Below are 15627 nucleotides of genomic sequence, written 5' to 3'. Positions count from 1 at the left end.
ATTATATGCATGCAATGCAACATCCAACGTTTTAACCCTAGCATGTGAATTAAACTAAGTCGGTGAACATGTAATTTAGCATGCATTAGGTCGAAGTAGGGTTTAGGATTAATTACATGTGAAAACAAGTAAACATCCATGATAAAATACAATAAGTAATTAAAGAATTAAATTACAATGATATTTGAATTTACGTCATAAACATGTTCAAAAGAGTTTTAGAAATAAAATAAAAGAATAAATGAAATAAGGAAAATTAGAAAATAAGGAAATTGGAAATTAAGGAAAATCGGAAAATAAGGAAAATTTCGAAAATAGGAAAATAAGGAAATTTGGAAAATAAGGAAAATTTGGAGAAAATAGGAAATAAAATAAAGATTATGGAAAAGATATGAATTATACGGAAAATATGTCGAATTATGGTGATAATAAAAATAATAGTTAATTAAAATCCTAATTAGAAACCCTACGTCAAAACGAGAAGAGTTCAGAGGCAGAAACCAACTCGGAACAGGCGCAGCATCTGCCGCGTCTCTTGGAAGAGGCGCAGTGGTTACTTCGTTTGTTCCTGAGGTGAGTTCTGGCTGTGAAGTCAGAACTGCGAATTGTTAATGTTCATTGTTGTGTTTAAGGATTGATTATCGATATCTGACTCTGATGAAAGTGATTTAACAGGTTATTTACATATGAGTTTGTCATAAAAGCGATAAAACATAGGTTAAAACGAATTAAAACTAATTAGGTTGAATTAATTACAAATTAATTAAGGTTATTAATGGAAGTGAAAACAGATTAGACAAACGTGATAAACTGACGGAAGCATATACGAAAGTCGAATTCCAGAGACTTAATATGAACAAATCGAATCTCTAAAATCCGGGTTTGATTTGATGACGAAAACCCGCAAATATTGATTATAAGGGATTTAAGTCGGATTTGAATGGTAAATTATTTAAGAACTATGTATTAAAATTATTATACGAATGAAATAAGAGGAAAAGACGGAAAGACGAAACAAACGAGACGAATTAACAGAGAACAAAGGAAGAAGAAGAAAGGCAGGAACTGCGGCAGCCTCAGGAAGAGGCGCAGCAGATGCTGCTACTCTTCGAAGAGGCACAGCAGTTGTTGTGTTTCTTCTCGACGTCTGTCTTCTGTTAATCCGTAAAACAATTTAACAAAAGAGTTTTAGAAATCGGTTTCAAGCTTGCTTTTGACGTAAATCTTACATTAATTAGTACAATAAATAAAATACAATAAAAAGATAGGATTTACACCCTCAGACTTACATGTTAGCGTCGCGAGATTTAACTAAATCGGTTTTTAGTGGTAACTCGACTCGATCTATGCAAATATGAAAGTGCCCTTGAAAAAGGATTTAAAAACAAATTGATTTATTAATTGAAGTGGAGTTGGTCAAATTGGTCGGTCATGCAAAACGAGACTGGTACTCAGAAGGATCCGAGCTTACGTGGTCGAATGTTCAAGCACGTAGATGTCAATAAGCAAAGAGCGCGGTCTTAGAATGCAAAGGGAGAAGAGAAGAGCGGACACTCGCGTGAAAAATATGTGAGGCAAAGGCCTCTATTTATACTAATCACACGGAGGAATTATGGTAAGAATAGGATACTGATGGAAAGATCCGGAAACAACCGACTTAGTTGAAACACGGAAACTTGGACAAAAAGAAAGCCCTGTGAAAAGGCGCAGCAGGTGCTGCGTCCCTTAGAAGAGGCGCAGCATTTGTTGTGTCCTTTCTCGGGTAGGATTTTTCTGCGCGAGAAAACACGTTTGACAGCCTTTTGTATTTTAGGCATAACTTTCTCTACAATACTCGGAATAAGGTGATTTCCGTGGCGTTGAAAAGCTAAGAGAAATATCTAGAACTTTCTTCGAAATAGGCCTGACCAAAAGAAGTCGTTATCACCTCGTAAAACGGGCCTAAATGTCGGGTTATCATTTTAGATAAATGAAATGCACATTTTGTAATGTAAACTTTAAGTTTAGCTCAAAGAAGTGACATGGGACTCAAAATGAGATATACCCATAACATTTTATGACATCCTAACCTTAGGTAGACAAGCACATTGCTTTTTGACTCGGGATTTGACGGTTTTAGGAAATGAAGACGGTTTTTGACCCGAACTCCAGATGTACTCTAATTACTGCCAAAACGACCGTAATGACACCTAGACGACAACCATGAGGTAGACACAAGTGTATGAGTTACCTTTTATTAACCGATTTACGGAGCGTCATAAAATCGCGACATATGCTAAACATGCGGCCAAATCATCACTGGGTGTTTGGCGGGAGGTGCGGAAATGAGGTATCTACAGAGCCCCCACTTTGACTGAGGCTTGGACAAGGCGAAAGTCAAAGTATAGCCATCAGGTCAATCGAAGATCACAACCTGAAGACTATGGCGACGCGAGGTGGCTCAAGGGGTCTGAGCTAAGGACCTGTCGCCGGGAACATTTTAGAGTCTGTCGACTATCAGGGAGAGTCATTTAAAGTCCATTAGACTACGTAAGGAAGCTCGCCAGCCATAAGAAGAAATCATACCTGATACTTCTTTCCCGAGATGTTTTCGGAAGTGCGTAGGAGCTGAGGGTAAGACCTAAAAATATATAAGGGTTGTGCTAGGGTGTGGGGCCCTAAAGGAAAACATCGACGAGAAGGAGGTCAAATATAAGTTCAACCTAAGGGGTAACCAAGGTTTGGGTTTAGGAACCCTAAGAAAAGGCGATCCTAAAGGATTATGATCCTAAGGGTAGGATTGTACGAACTCTAGGGGAGTTTGGGAACCTAAAGAGCTAAGTGTATGAACCTGGGTATACGAACCTAAAAGGGTAGGCTGGTATGGGAACTTAAAGACTTGTGAACCTAAGAGGAATTGGGATCCTAAGGTTAAGTTTAGGAACTTACGGGGTTACTAATTCTTATTTTTAAAGCATGCGTCTAGGCTTTCCAAGGAAAAAAGGAAAAGGTATGAGAACTTAAAAAGGATTTATGGGTTTATGAACCTACGGACATTTGGTATGAGAGCTTGTAGGTTTACGAACCTAAGGGAAGCTATTTTGGGATCTAAGAATCTAAGGGTATGAATCCTAACTTTGGGTTTACAAACCTAAGGAAGGAGGCTCTGGTTTGGGAACTTCTGGAGAACGACGCCTTTGCTGAACTCCGTGAGGAAACAATAATATTGAGGGTAGCAGGACGTCGGTAGAAACTGCTGGGGAATCTGCATGTGTCGGTCTCAAGCGAACTCTCGCGGGGGAATATATTGACGATTAGGAACATCTTGATTGTCATGGAAGAAATCTTGAGTGATACTGCAAATACTGCTGGTCAATATATCGACGATTAGGAACATCTTGATCGTCGCTGGGGAGAATCAAGACTTGAGCGAAGCCTCCAGTTGGGGCGAGCACTGCTTCTGATACTCACCTGCATGGTTAGTAGCCACACAAGAACGCAATCAAATAGGCAAATAGCACATAAACACACGAGGAAACACACGTAAGCAAGCAGCACATGGACCTCAAATGAGGAAGCACATAGGTTCTGCAAAAGTTGTTTCTTTATAAAAGTAGTTTAAAACTTGCTCAAAAGAAATTTGTTGTTTGTAATGTGTTATGCATATTCAATGGGCTTTAGATGCAGGACTTGATGTGACATCGACTCACTAGGATGCAAGATGATAGACTGACGCAACACTGACATGGGTTTGATGCGACACAAGGATGGATTTGACAGACTTTGCTTAAGTATGCACAACCCCTAGCCAAGTGTGGGTGACAATGCTTATCAGTTCCAAAAGTAGAAGAATTGCAAGAATGATGGGGACATAAAAAGGCAAGGCATGAGCATTGGATCAGCTGTCTACTTGGATGCCTTTTGACACCGTTTGCTGTAAAAGAGACCTCTCTTAAGGCACGATAACTTGGTGAATTGATATAAGACCTTGTCGTTATCCGGACTGAGCACTAGTCCGACTTGAATGAGACTAAAGGAAGGGTGGCATCTCGAAAGAGAAGCCCCCAGGAAGAGAAGATGACTCTGGAATTTGGTAAAAAGAGAGACTGGACGACAAGAAGGAGCCCCCAGTAAAGAGGTAGAAATGGAAAGGGATGGTAATTGAGGTTGAAAGTTGATGGTTAGGATGGGGTTATGTGTTGATGGTTGGGATGGTTGTGTCCATGAGGACTGCCTACGTATTCACGTGAAGTGAAATCAAACCAGATCGTAGTTATGACGTTTGGTTAATTTTGTTTGGGTGTTGTGGTTGTATCCTTCTTGTGTAAGAAAGGACTGCCTATGTATCCACCTGAAGAGGTGAAATCAAACCATGCTGTAGTTCATGTGTTTGCCTAAGCTATGTTGTCAGGGCCTTAAAGTGCATGGGTAAGGAGAGTATATTCCTTGGTGACTCGAAGAACCAATTTGAGATAACTCCCTCTGACTATAGACCAAAGAGGTGTAATCAAGTTTGTAAAAATTTCCTTGTCGTGTGAGCTGTTGAGAAATGTGTCCTCAACAATAGTGCGATCACATGATTTAAATATCATTATTAAATCTCATACCAAGAATACGAAAGGAATGATACATTACATATATAGTCAACTGGTCCACACATATCGGTAATGATTGGTCAAGCTAGAGTTTGACATTACGTCGTGCGACGGTGGTGATCAGTTGATCCCTTGAGGTCACACCTAAAGGACGATTCCCTTAATTGAAAAGGTTAATTAATTGTATGCCGATACGGATTAATTAATTCCTTAAAAATTGAACAAATTATTATCTTAAGAGAGAAAATGACATCTTATTATAATGTGATTAAATGAGATTTTATTTAGTAATTTAAGAAGTTATATTACTAAAATTAATCGGTGTTTGTGAAACACGCGAGATGAGAATGATAAGTTAGTTATAATTACAAGATATTGTGAATTATACTAACTAGTAATTAAATGACCATTTTGTGAGAAAGTAATTTTAAATTACTAGTCAATTTGTTAAATATGATTTATTTAATTTTTAAATGATATTTAATTTGTTAAATATGCATTTTAAATTAAAACATGACATAAGACATAAGACATGTCACATGTCACATGACATACAATTGCACAATTGACAAAAATAAAATGGACTCCATATTACAACATACAAACCGAAATATTGGTGGGCATTGTGAGATGTTTTGTCTTTTTCCATTTGTCTTATTCATTTGTCCAAATTGCATGATAGTGACATGACAATGCAAAAGACTTACACCTATTTGTCTTGTGAAGACAAAAAGAAAAATAATTATGGTCTATAATGTCTAAAAGGCCACCGGTTTTGTGGGTGGATGATAGAGAATTTTATTTCTTTTAATTCACATATAATTCATTCCATAATACATGCAAAAGGTTCATGCATTTTCTCTCTTCTCTCTCTTTAATCTTCATCAAAAAGATGAGATTTTAATCCAAATTGTTCATGAAAGATTACTAAAATTATTAATGTAATATATGAGTGTTAGTAATCAATTTTAAGGTAAACCACAATATAAATATCTAGTACATATTAGTTTGTTGGTTTGAGGGATAGTCTTGGGTGCAACTAATTGGAGGGCTTCTATTTTGAGGTCATGTATGTTCATCCAATATGGAAAGCTCAAGAACTAACAAGTAGGAGATCTTGTTGGTGCCCATTTGACCGAAATTCATATGGTGAGAAAATGATTTCTTCACTTATTTATTTTAGTTTGCATGCATAAGATCTAGAATTTATTTTATGACTAAATAAATTTGAAACATATAAGAATATGTTGTATAATGAGATATAGATTTCTAACAAGCGGTATCATGAGCACAAGGTTGTTTGCATGCAAATCGGTTATTGTTTTTCCGAGTTATATGATTAACAAACAAAACTTATAAATTTGTGTTATTATGATATATCACGAAAATAATTTATGCATATTAAAGTTTCTGATCCTAAAATGTATTTAGGATATTTTGGTTAATTTATGGATTTTTATTCTTCATTTTATATAATATTGGCATTAAAATGTGATTTTTATGATAAAAATGTCATTTTTGGACGAAAATTAGCTAAACTTCGAATTTTCCAGTGGTTTTTGGATATGTTTTCAAATATATTATTTTTAGTTGATCTGCAAATTTTCATAATTTTTGGAGTTTTTATGCTTTAAAAATGGATTTTTCATGATAAAAATCGAATTTAAATGAAAAATAGGTTAATATGAGAAATATTTCGAATCTGGTCATAGAAATTTAGTATGTTGTCACATGCAATTTTACAAGATGTGTGTAAAATAATAGGCTATAATGAAGTCTTCATGCATGATTTATGGATTTTTGATGAAAAATAGCATAAATAGTGACTTAATTAGTGAAAAATTGCTAAAACATACTTCATGACTAAGGAAAAACGTCACATGTTGCATTTTATTATCTTTTTCAGGTCTAAAATTGAAAAATTGATGAATATAATTTTTCTCATGTTTTTATGATTTTTATTGATAAATCCGATAAACCGCAACATAGTTTTTCCGATAATATTACGAAATTTTAACCTAAGTTTTTGAACATTATGAGTGTCATGGTATTTTTTCCAGAATGTTCACAAGTTTTAAATTTCAAATTTTGAGTTTATTTGAAATTTTTGTGATTTATTTGAAGTTTATAGCATTTTTTGGTAATTTTAGGTCCATTAATGAACAATTTTAGAAATATGAGTTAATTATGGTCAAATAGTTAGTGAAGACTAATTTTGAGTCCTAAGAGGTTAGGGTAATTAACTTATGCATAAATATGAATTTATGTAATTTTTGTGATTATAAAAGGTTAAATCACGCAAATCTGTAAAAACCGATTAATATACGATATTGGCTCCTTATAGGCGATTTAGCATAAAATTGGGCATGTTCATACATATTATAATGCTGCATTTTATTTATGATTGTCATAATTTTTATTTTATGTAATTTTGAATTATGTAATTTTTACTTAGTATGGCCTTAGTTTTTTTTTAATTGGTATTACCCGAAATGTATGGGAATATCGATTCGGTTGTAATTTATTGTAATCTCGTATCACCGTCTTGTAATTTAATAGATTCTTTTATTTTAATTACAAATGTATAATAGGAAATTATGTAATTTGTTATGTAATTTATTTATTCCGGAGTTCCATAAAGACGGATTTCTTCAAGAAGGCGATACATAAAGACGGTGTTACCTCGAGATGCGTGCCTCAACCGAAGTTCTAGGGACCAATGGAGTTGGTTTCCGAATATGTAATAGTTAATTAGATTTTCTATTTTAGGAAGACCATACTAGGATTTAATTTTTATGCTTTGCATTTTATTTATATGTTGCATGAATCGCTAAATCGCCATAACTAAAACATGCATTATCATTTAATCGAGTATTTCGACCGTGTCAATTACAATTATCGTAGTTCACCGCTTTAGTTCACTTAAAACGTGATAGATAATAAATTGACATGACCTCTCGCTAAAAATAAACAATTGAGACTTAGCCTTACCAAATAGTAGAAACCATGAAGTACCGGTTTAAGGAGTTGAGTCGGCTTTACCGTAAGACAAACCTTGTTACGTTGGTGAAGTGGGTGATAAATGTCTATCCACCGAATTCATGTTGATGAGGGTTTCATCGGCTACCCTGTGCCCAAGTTAATGTGGATTTGGATCATGGACACATTTATTCGAAATTTGGGTTGAACTCAACAAAAGTAATTGATAAGGGTTTCATCGGCTACCCCGTGCCTTTGTCGGATGTGTTATGGGCTAAATATAAATGTTAATGTAATTTTATCGACCGAGAGTTCTAAAAGTAGAATCGATTAAAGAGTTAATCCACCGAGTTATATTGATAAGGGTTTCATCGGCTACCCCGTGCCCAAGTTAATATGAATTTGGATCTCGGAATCATTTATCATAGTTGGGTAGAGGTCACTATGTAAATGCTTTACTTGTTATTTACAAGTATTAATAAAACGATAAATGTTAAGTTTTCCACTATTCCGTTATTATATTGTTCTATTTCTTTACCACAATCATATACGATATCATTTCGTTTTTTCAAATCTCCATTAAAACATCGTATCTAAAGACAAATTTGAATTTTGCTTCTAAAACCTCAAATGAACCATTGCTAAGGATCTCTTGTAAAGAGTATAGGTAAAAGTTATTAATTATCAAACAGGTTTTTGATTCTTGACTAACATATCTACTTACAATGGATTGTTATTCATATACTTAATTGAATTAAGTACCTTGAAGCGACAAATTATTTTGGTAATTAGATATGTCAGAATTCGTAATTGACCAAAATAACGCAACCACTTCAATGAAAGTTTTAAGACTAAAACGAACAAATGAAGAGTAATCTTCATGAATTCAATTTTGCTTCTCAAAGCAAAGACTCATTGAAATGAGTGGGAGCATTCTCTTAAACCGTTAAGATGAGGACGAGGTTCAAGAAGTAAGGATTATAATGGAATTGATACAAGGTAATGTTAAAGGTAAAGTTGTTGAGAATGACGATACTAAACCTATCAATCCCGACCGATAAAGTTTCCATTGTCTTAAATGTTGGACACTAGAAAGGAAACTACCCCAAATTATTGAAGAATCAACAAGTTAGTTGTGGGACATCTAATGGGACCTTCTTCTTTAAATGTTTATTTGATTAAACATAAATTTTGCTAGAACCACTTCGTAAATATTAGAAACCAGTGGAGGTTTTCATCATTATGTTTGATACATAGGATGATTAGAATATGACGACTAGCAACAACGAAGTCGAGAGATAGAGTCATTGTGTACTATATCTAGTTTTAGGGTTTGGAGTTGTACTTAATTGTGACTATTAAGTACATAAACTCTAAATAAGAATACAAACTTGTTAAGATACAAAAGAGGTTTCACTTTTGTGACCCTATACACCACGATTTGATGTATGGCTAGCCCATTATCAAGGTGATTATATTCTAAACCAAACTAGAATGATATATCATAAAGATGATGCAAGACTCTAATTGGTAACCCAAGATTAAACCTTAAATTTTGGAATGATGAACGCAAAGAGTTATCGAGTACTCTTGAAACCATTAGATTGTTAATGGTATATGCGTATCTTGTATTCAAAGCAAGATGTCTCGTGCCTTTTGGTTGAAAAGGAGATCGAGGTTGTAAATCATTGATCCAAAATAGGTTGATCATTTTCTTTTACCAACGATTTAGGTTGACACTAATGTGTTCACTTAATAAGGTAAATAGAGAAATCTTTGAAGAAGTTCAAAAGTTCAAAGAAGCACGATTTAGTCGTAATGGGATTATCAAAGTGAAGACTTTGATATAAGCCAAAGGAAATGTGATATAGTATCACAAGTTAATCTCTCTTAGCACGCATTATGGAATAATGTGTGATTGGATAAGAATTCAAACGCTATTCGATATGGTTTGAACTTCAATCAAGTTACTTTGAGTTACTTGATCCTTTTGGGGATTTTATCATTTTTGTCTAAATTATTTTTCCACTAAATCGAATCATATAAGATATGAAATGGTAAGGGTACCATGTTTGTAAGTTTTCACAAGAAACAAATGCTCATTTTTCCCTTTTCAATTATCACGAGTACGACGGGTTTGCGGCTCGTGAAGCTGTCTTTCTAAAATACAAGTTTATTTCTAGAAGACAGAGTGAGAGAAATTATTCAAGAGCCACAAAGAATGCCACAGAGAATGTTATATCGCAAGAAACTGGTCTTTCTTGGCTACATGAGACGTTTTGTGTAAAACATTGTTTCTTCAAAACCTAGGAGGTTAAATTCGTCACTTGTTAAAGATGACGAATTCATGCTACTTTTAAGAAAGTAAAGAGCTTATAACTTACAAAAGAAATCGTTTGATTCAAAGTTTATTACTTCTAGAAAGTAATGAACATATGACTTACATAAGAGTGTTTAAGTCACAACTCAATATAAGGCTTAGAGCCATGAAAATCCGAAATAAAGGCTTGATTAGTGACAAAGGGTTTTGCACTAATAAAGAGAGATTTCAAAGCAAGATTGGTTGCAAAGGGTTTTGCACTAATTGAAATGCTTAAGTCTATTTGAATCTTCTTAGGGATTGTGTTTCATTATGAGGATATGCACACATCAAGTGAATCTAAAACCCACTTCTTCAAAAGAAGGAATGTATTCAATACATGTCATGAGTTTTATAGATTCTTACAATCCTAAAATAATGTGAAACTTAAGAGAGGATCTTAAGTAGAACATCAATGAGTTGGAATCAATGATTTGATCATGTTGTAAAACTTTTCTCGATAAGTCGAGAAGTTTTTATACATGAAGTTTAGTGGGAGTTACGGTAATTTTAATTAGTCTTATATGTGGATGACATATTGATCATTGCGAATGATTTAAGACTTTTGGAGTATTATAATAAATCTTTAATATCCGGATTTATGAAGATAAATCCACATGATATTGGCGTCAATAAGAAGTCTTACGTTGATAAGATTCATGACTAGTTCAATTAAATTGAACATATTTGATTGATTCCATTTGCTTCCGTTGCCGGATCAATTAAATAAGTAATGATGTATAACACTTCATATACCTTGAGTATGATGAATTGTTTTCAAAATCGAATTTAAGTAATCTTTACCAAGTAAGCAATAAAGATTACCCTTAAGTGCTTGCAGAAGCATTAAGGAAGTAAAGCAAAGTGTTTATGATGCAATTTTGTGTAAGGGTGTTACACAAGTGACAATTGACAATTGAGATTGCGCATGGTTTTCGACAAAACCATAATCAAAACACATTAGGATGGTTAAGATACCATTGTGGCTATGTTAATTAAGAAGTAGATTTTCTAGAATCATTCTAGGCAATAAAGAACAATGAGAGATATTTATAACGGAAATTGAGTACACTTGCAATCATGGGATGTGCAAGAGGGATGGGTCCCGTACACTGTGAAAACAGTGGGAGCTATTCTAAGACTAGAGGGACTATGTCTTGATTGGATCTCGACACGTACTCAGAAAGTTTTGTAATGCAGATGTATACATTACAAAGAAAACGAGTATGTAGTAAGGTTGAGTAAGGTACAAGAAGTTGATAAAACCTACTAACCAAAGCCTTCTCATAGGCTTAACATGATGAGTCATGTCATTTCAATTGAACTGAAATGAACAACTACATACAAGATCAAATTAGATTAAAGAACATGAAATAGTAATCAGGCATTGACTATTCATATGTGATAATCACATTTGTCGTTCGAGTTTTTACTTTAAAAACTCCTTTTATACTTTGTTACATCCAAAAGGGTTGTAGAGACAACATTGAACCCCGTTAAAGTGAACACGGATTAACATTGTATTCACCCATAGTCACTTGTATGAGGTGACGTCTCGAAGTGACTAGAGTGTGATGCGATTGATGACAAGTTCAAGTGCCATAGAGTCATGTGAGATGACTAGTCGATCACATAGGCAGACTGTTAGGAACACTTTGTCGGGCAGTGACCGCTTATAGAGTTCTGGCAAATTTATATAGCCTGGTCGTGGCGAGAGCTACTATAGTATTCTAATGAGTCGATTCTTTTGACTAAAGACTGTTCGCCTAAGATGACACAGTTTCAGATTAACTTTGATTTGTGTTACTACGACCTTCGTAAATGGGGTCAAATGGGCATATTTTGGGTTATGATGGCTGTGGCTAGTCGAAGGGAATAAGTGCGATAGGAATTGTCCACCCCCTTGTCAGGGTTAAAACAATATCTCAGGGCTACTCGAGGAGTAATGAACTGGAAATGTGTGGCCACGCTTGGAAGGTATCCATGGTGGATAAATTCTGGTCAATCAGTTATTCTCCAGATCGAGGAAACCACTCTCGATATGATCACTTGCAAGTACGACCCGAAAGACACCTTGCATTGAGTGGGAGATAGTAATAGGACAAGAGAATTGGTGACGCACACTTGTCGAGGACAAGTGGGAGATTGTTGGGAAATGTGTCCTCAACAATAGTGCGATCACATGATTTAAATATCATTATTAAATCTCATACCAAGAATACGAAAGGGATGATACATTACATATATAGTCAATGGTCCACACATATCGGTAATGATTGGTGGCTAGAGTTTGACATTACTTCGTGTCGTGCGACGGTGGTGATCGATTGATCCTTGAGGTCACACCTAAAGGACGATTCCCTTAATTGAAAAGGTAAATTAATTGTATGCCGATACGGATTAATTAATTCCTTAAAAATTGAACAAATTATTATCTTAAGAGAGAAAATGACATCTTATTATAATGTGATTAAATGAGATTTTATTTAGTAATTTAAGAAGTTATATTACTAAAATTAATCGGTGTTTGCGAAACACGCGAGATGAGAATGATAAGTTAGTTATAATTACAAGATATTGTGAATTATACTAACTAGTAATTAAATGACCATTTTATGAGAAAGTAATTTTAAAGTACTAGTCAATTTGTTAAATATGATTTATTTAATTTGTAAATGATATTTAACTTGTTAAATATGCATTTTAAATTAAAACATGACATAAGACATGTCACATGTCACATGACATACAATTGTACAATTGAAAAAAATAAAATGGACTCCATATTACAACATAAAAACCGAAATATTGGTGGGCATTGTGAGATGTTTTGTCTTTTTCCATTTGTCTTATTCATTTGTCCAAATTGCATGATAGTGACATGACAATGCAAAAGACTTACACCTATTTGTCTTGTGAAGACAAAAAGAAAAATAATTATGGTCTATAATGTTTAAAAGGCCACCGGTTTTGTGGGTGGATGATAGAGAATTTTATTTCTTTTAATTCACATATAATTCATTCCATAATACATGCAAAAGGTTCATGCATTTTCTCTCTTCTCTCTCTTTAATCTTCATAAAAAAGATGAGATTTTAATCCAAATTGTTCATGAAAGATTACTAAAATTATTAATGTAATATATGAGTGTTAGTAATCAATTTTAAGGTAAACCACAATATAAATATCTAGTACATATTAGTTTGTGGGTTTGAGGGATAGTCTTGGGTGCAACTAATTGGAGGGCTTCTATTTTGAGGTCATGTATGTTCATCCAATATGGAAAGCTCAAGAACTAACAAGTAGGAGATCTTGTTGGTGCCCATTTGACCGAAATTCATATGGTGAGAAAATGATTTCTTCACTTATTTATTTTAGTTTGCATGCATAAGATCTAGAATTTATTTTATGACTAAATAAATTTGAAACATATAAGAATATGTTGTATAATGAGATATAGATTTCTAACAAGCGGTATCATGAGCACAAGGTTGTTTGCATGCAAATCGGTTATTGTTTTTCCGAGTTATATGATTAACAAACAAAACTTATAAATTTGTGTTATTATGATATATCACGAAAATAATTTATGCATATTAAAGTTTCTGATCCTAAAATATATTTAGCATATTTTGGTTAATTTATGGATTTTTATTCTTCATTTTATATAATATTGGCATTAAAATGTGATTTTTATGATAAAAATGTCATTTTTGGACGAAAATTAGCTAAACTTCGAATTTTCCAGTGGTTTTTGGATATGTTTTCAAATATATTATTTTTAGTTGATCTGCAAATTTTCATAATTTTTGGAGTTTTTATGCTCGAAAAATGGATTTTTCATGATAAAAATCGAATTTAAATGAAAAATAGGTTAATATGAGAAATATTTCGAATCTGGTCATAGAAATTTAGTATGTTGTCACATGCAATTTTACAAGATGTGTGTAAAATAATAGGCTATAATGAAGTCTTCATGCATGATTTATGGATTTTTGATGAAAAATAGCATAAATAGTGACTTAATTAGTGAAAAATTGCTAAAACATACTTCATGACTAAGGAAAAACGTCACATGTTGCATTTTAGTATCTTTTTCAGGTATAAAATTGAAAAATTGATGAATATAATTTTTCTCATGTTTTTATGATTTTTATTGATAAATCCGATAAACCGCAACATAGTTTTTCCGATAATATTAAGAAATTTTAACCTAAGTTTTTGAACATTATGAGTGTCATGGTATTTTTTTCAGAATGTTCACAAGTTTTAAATTTCAAATTTCAAATTTATTTGAAATTTTTGTGATTTATTTGAAGTTTATAGCATTTTTGGTAATTTTAGGTCCATTAATGAACAATTTTAGAAATATGGGTTAATTATGGTCAAATAGTTAGTGAAGACTAATTTTGAGTCCTAAGAGGTTAGGGTAATTAACTTATGCATAAATATGAATTTATGTAATTTTTGTGATTATAAAAGGTTAAATCACGCAAATCCGTAAAAACCGATTAATATACGATATTGGCTCCTTAAAGGCGATTTAGCATAAAATTGGGCATGTTCATACATATTATAATGCTGCATTTTATTTATGATTGTCATAATTTTTATTTTATGTAATTTTGAATTATGTAATTTTTACTTAGTATGGCCTTAGTTTTTTTTTTAATTGGTATTACCCGAAATGTATGGGAATATCGATTCGGTTGTAATTTATTGTAATCTCGTATCACCGTCTTGTAATTTAATAGATTCTTTTATTTTAATTACAAATGTATAATAGGAAATTATGTAATTTGTTATGTAATTTATTTATTCCGGAGTTCCATAAAGACGGATTTCTTCAAGAAGGCGATACATAAAGACGGTGTTACCTCGAGATGCGTGCCTCAACCGATGTTCTAGGGACCAATGGAGTTGGTTTCTGAATATGTAATAGTTAATTAGATTTTCTATTTTAGGAAGGCCATACTAGGATTTAATTTTTATGCTTTGCATTTTATTTATATGTTGCATGCATCGCTAAGTCGCCATAACTAAAACATGCATTATCATTTAATCGAGTATTTCGACCGTGTCAATTACAATTATCGTAGTTCACCGCTTTAGTTCACTTAAAACGTGATAGATAATAAATTGACATGACCTCTCGCTAAAAATAAACAATTGAGACTTAGCCTTACCAAATAGTAGAAACCATGAAGTACCTGTTTCGAAAGGGAGTTGAGCCGGCTTTACCGTAAGACAAACCTTGTTACGTTGGTGAAGTGGGTGATAAATGTCTATCCACCGAATTCATGTTGGTGAGGGTTTCATCGGCTACCCTGTGCCCAAGTTAATGTGGATTTGGATCATGGACACATTTATTCGAAATTTGGGTTGAACTCAACAAAAGTAATTGATAAGGGTTTCATCGGCTACCCCGTGCCTTTGTCGGATGTGTTTTAGGCTAAAGATAAATGTTAATGTAATTTTATCGACCGAGAGTTCTAAAAGTAGAATCGATTAAAGAGTTAATCCACCGAGTTATATTGATAAGGGTTTCATCGGCTACCCCGTGCCCAAGTTAATATGAATTTGGATCTCGGAATCATTTATCATAGTTGGGTAGAGGTCACTATGTAAATGCTTTACTTGTTATTTACAAGTATTAATAAAACGATAAATGTTAAGTTTTCCACTATTCCGTTATTATATTGTTCTATTTTTTTA

The sequence above is a fragment of the Silene latifolia genome, chromosome X (genome assembly GCF_048544455.1).
Source record: "Silene latifolia isolate original U9 population chromosome X, ASM4854445v1, whole genome shotgun sequence".
NCBI lineage: Eukaryota > Viridiplantae > Streptophyta > Magnoliopsida > Caryophyllales > Caryophyllaceae > Silene > Silene latifolia.
Note: the sequence above shows the minus strand (reverse complement) of the source record.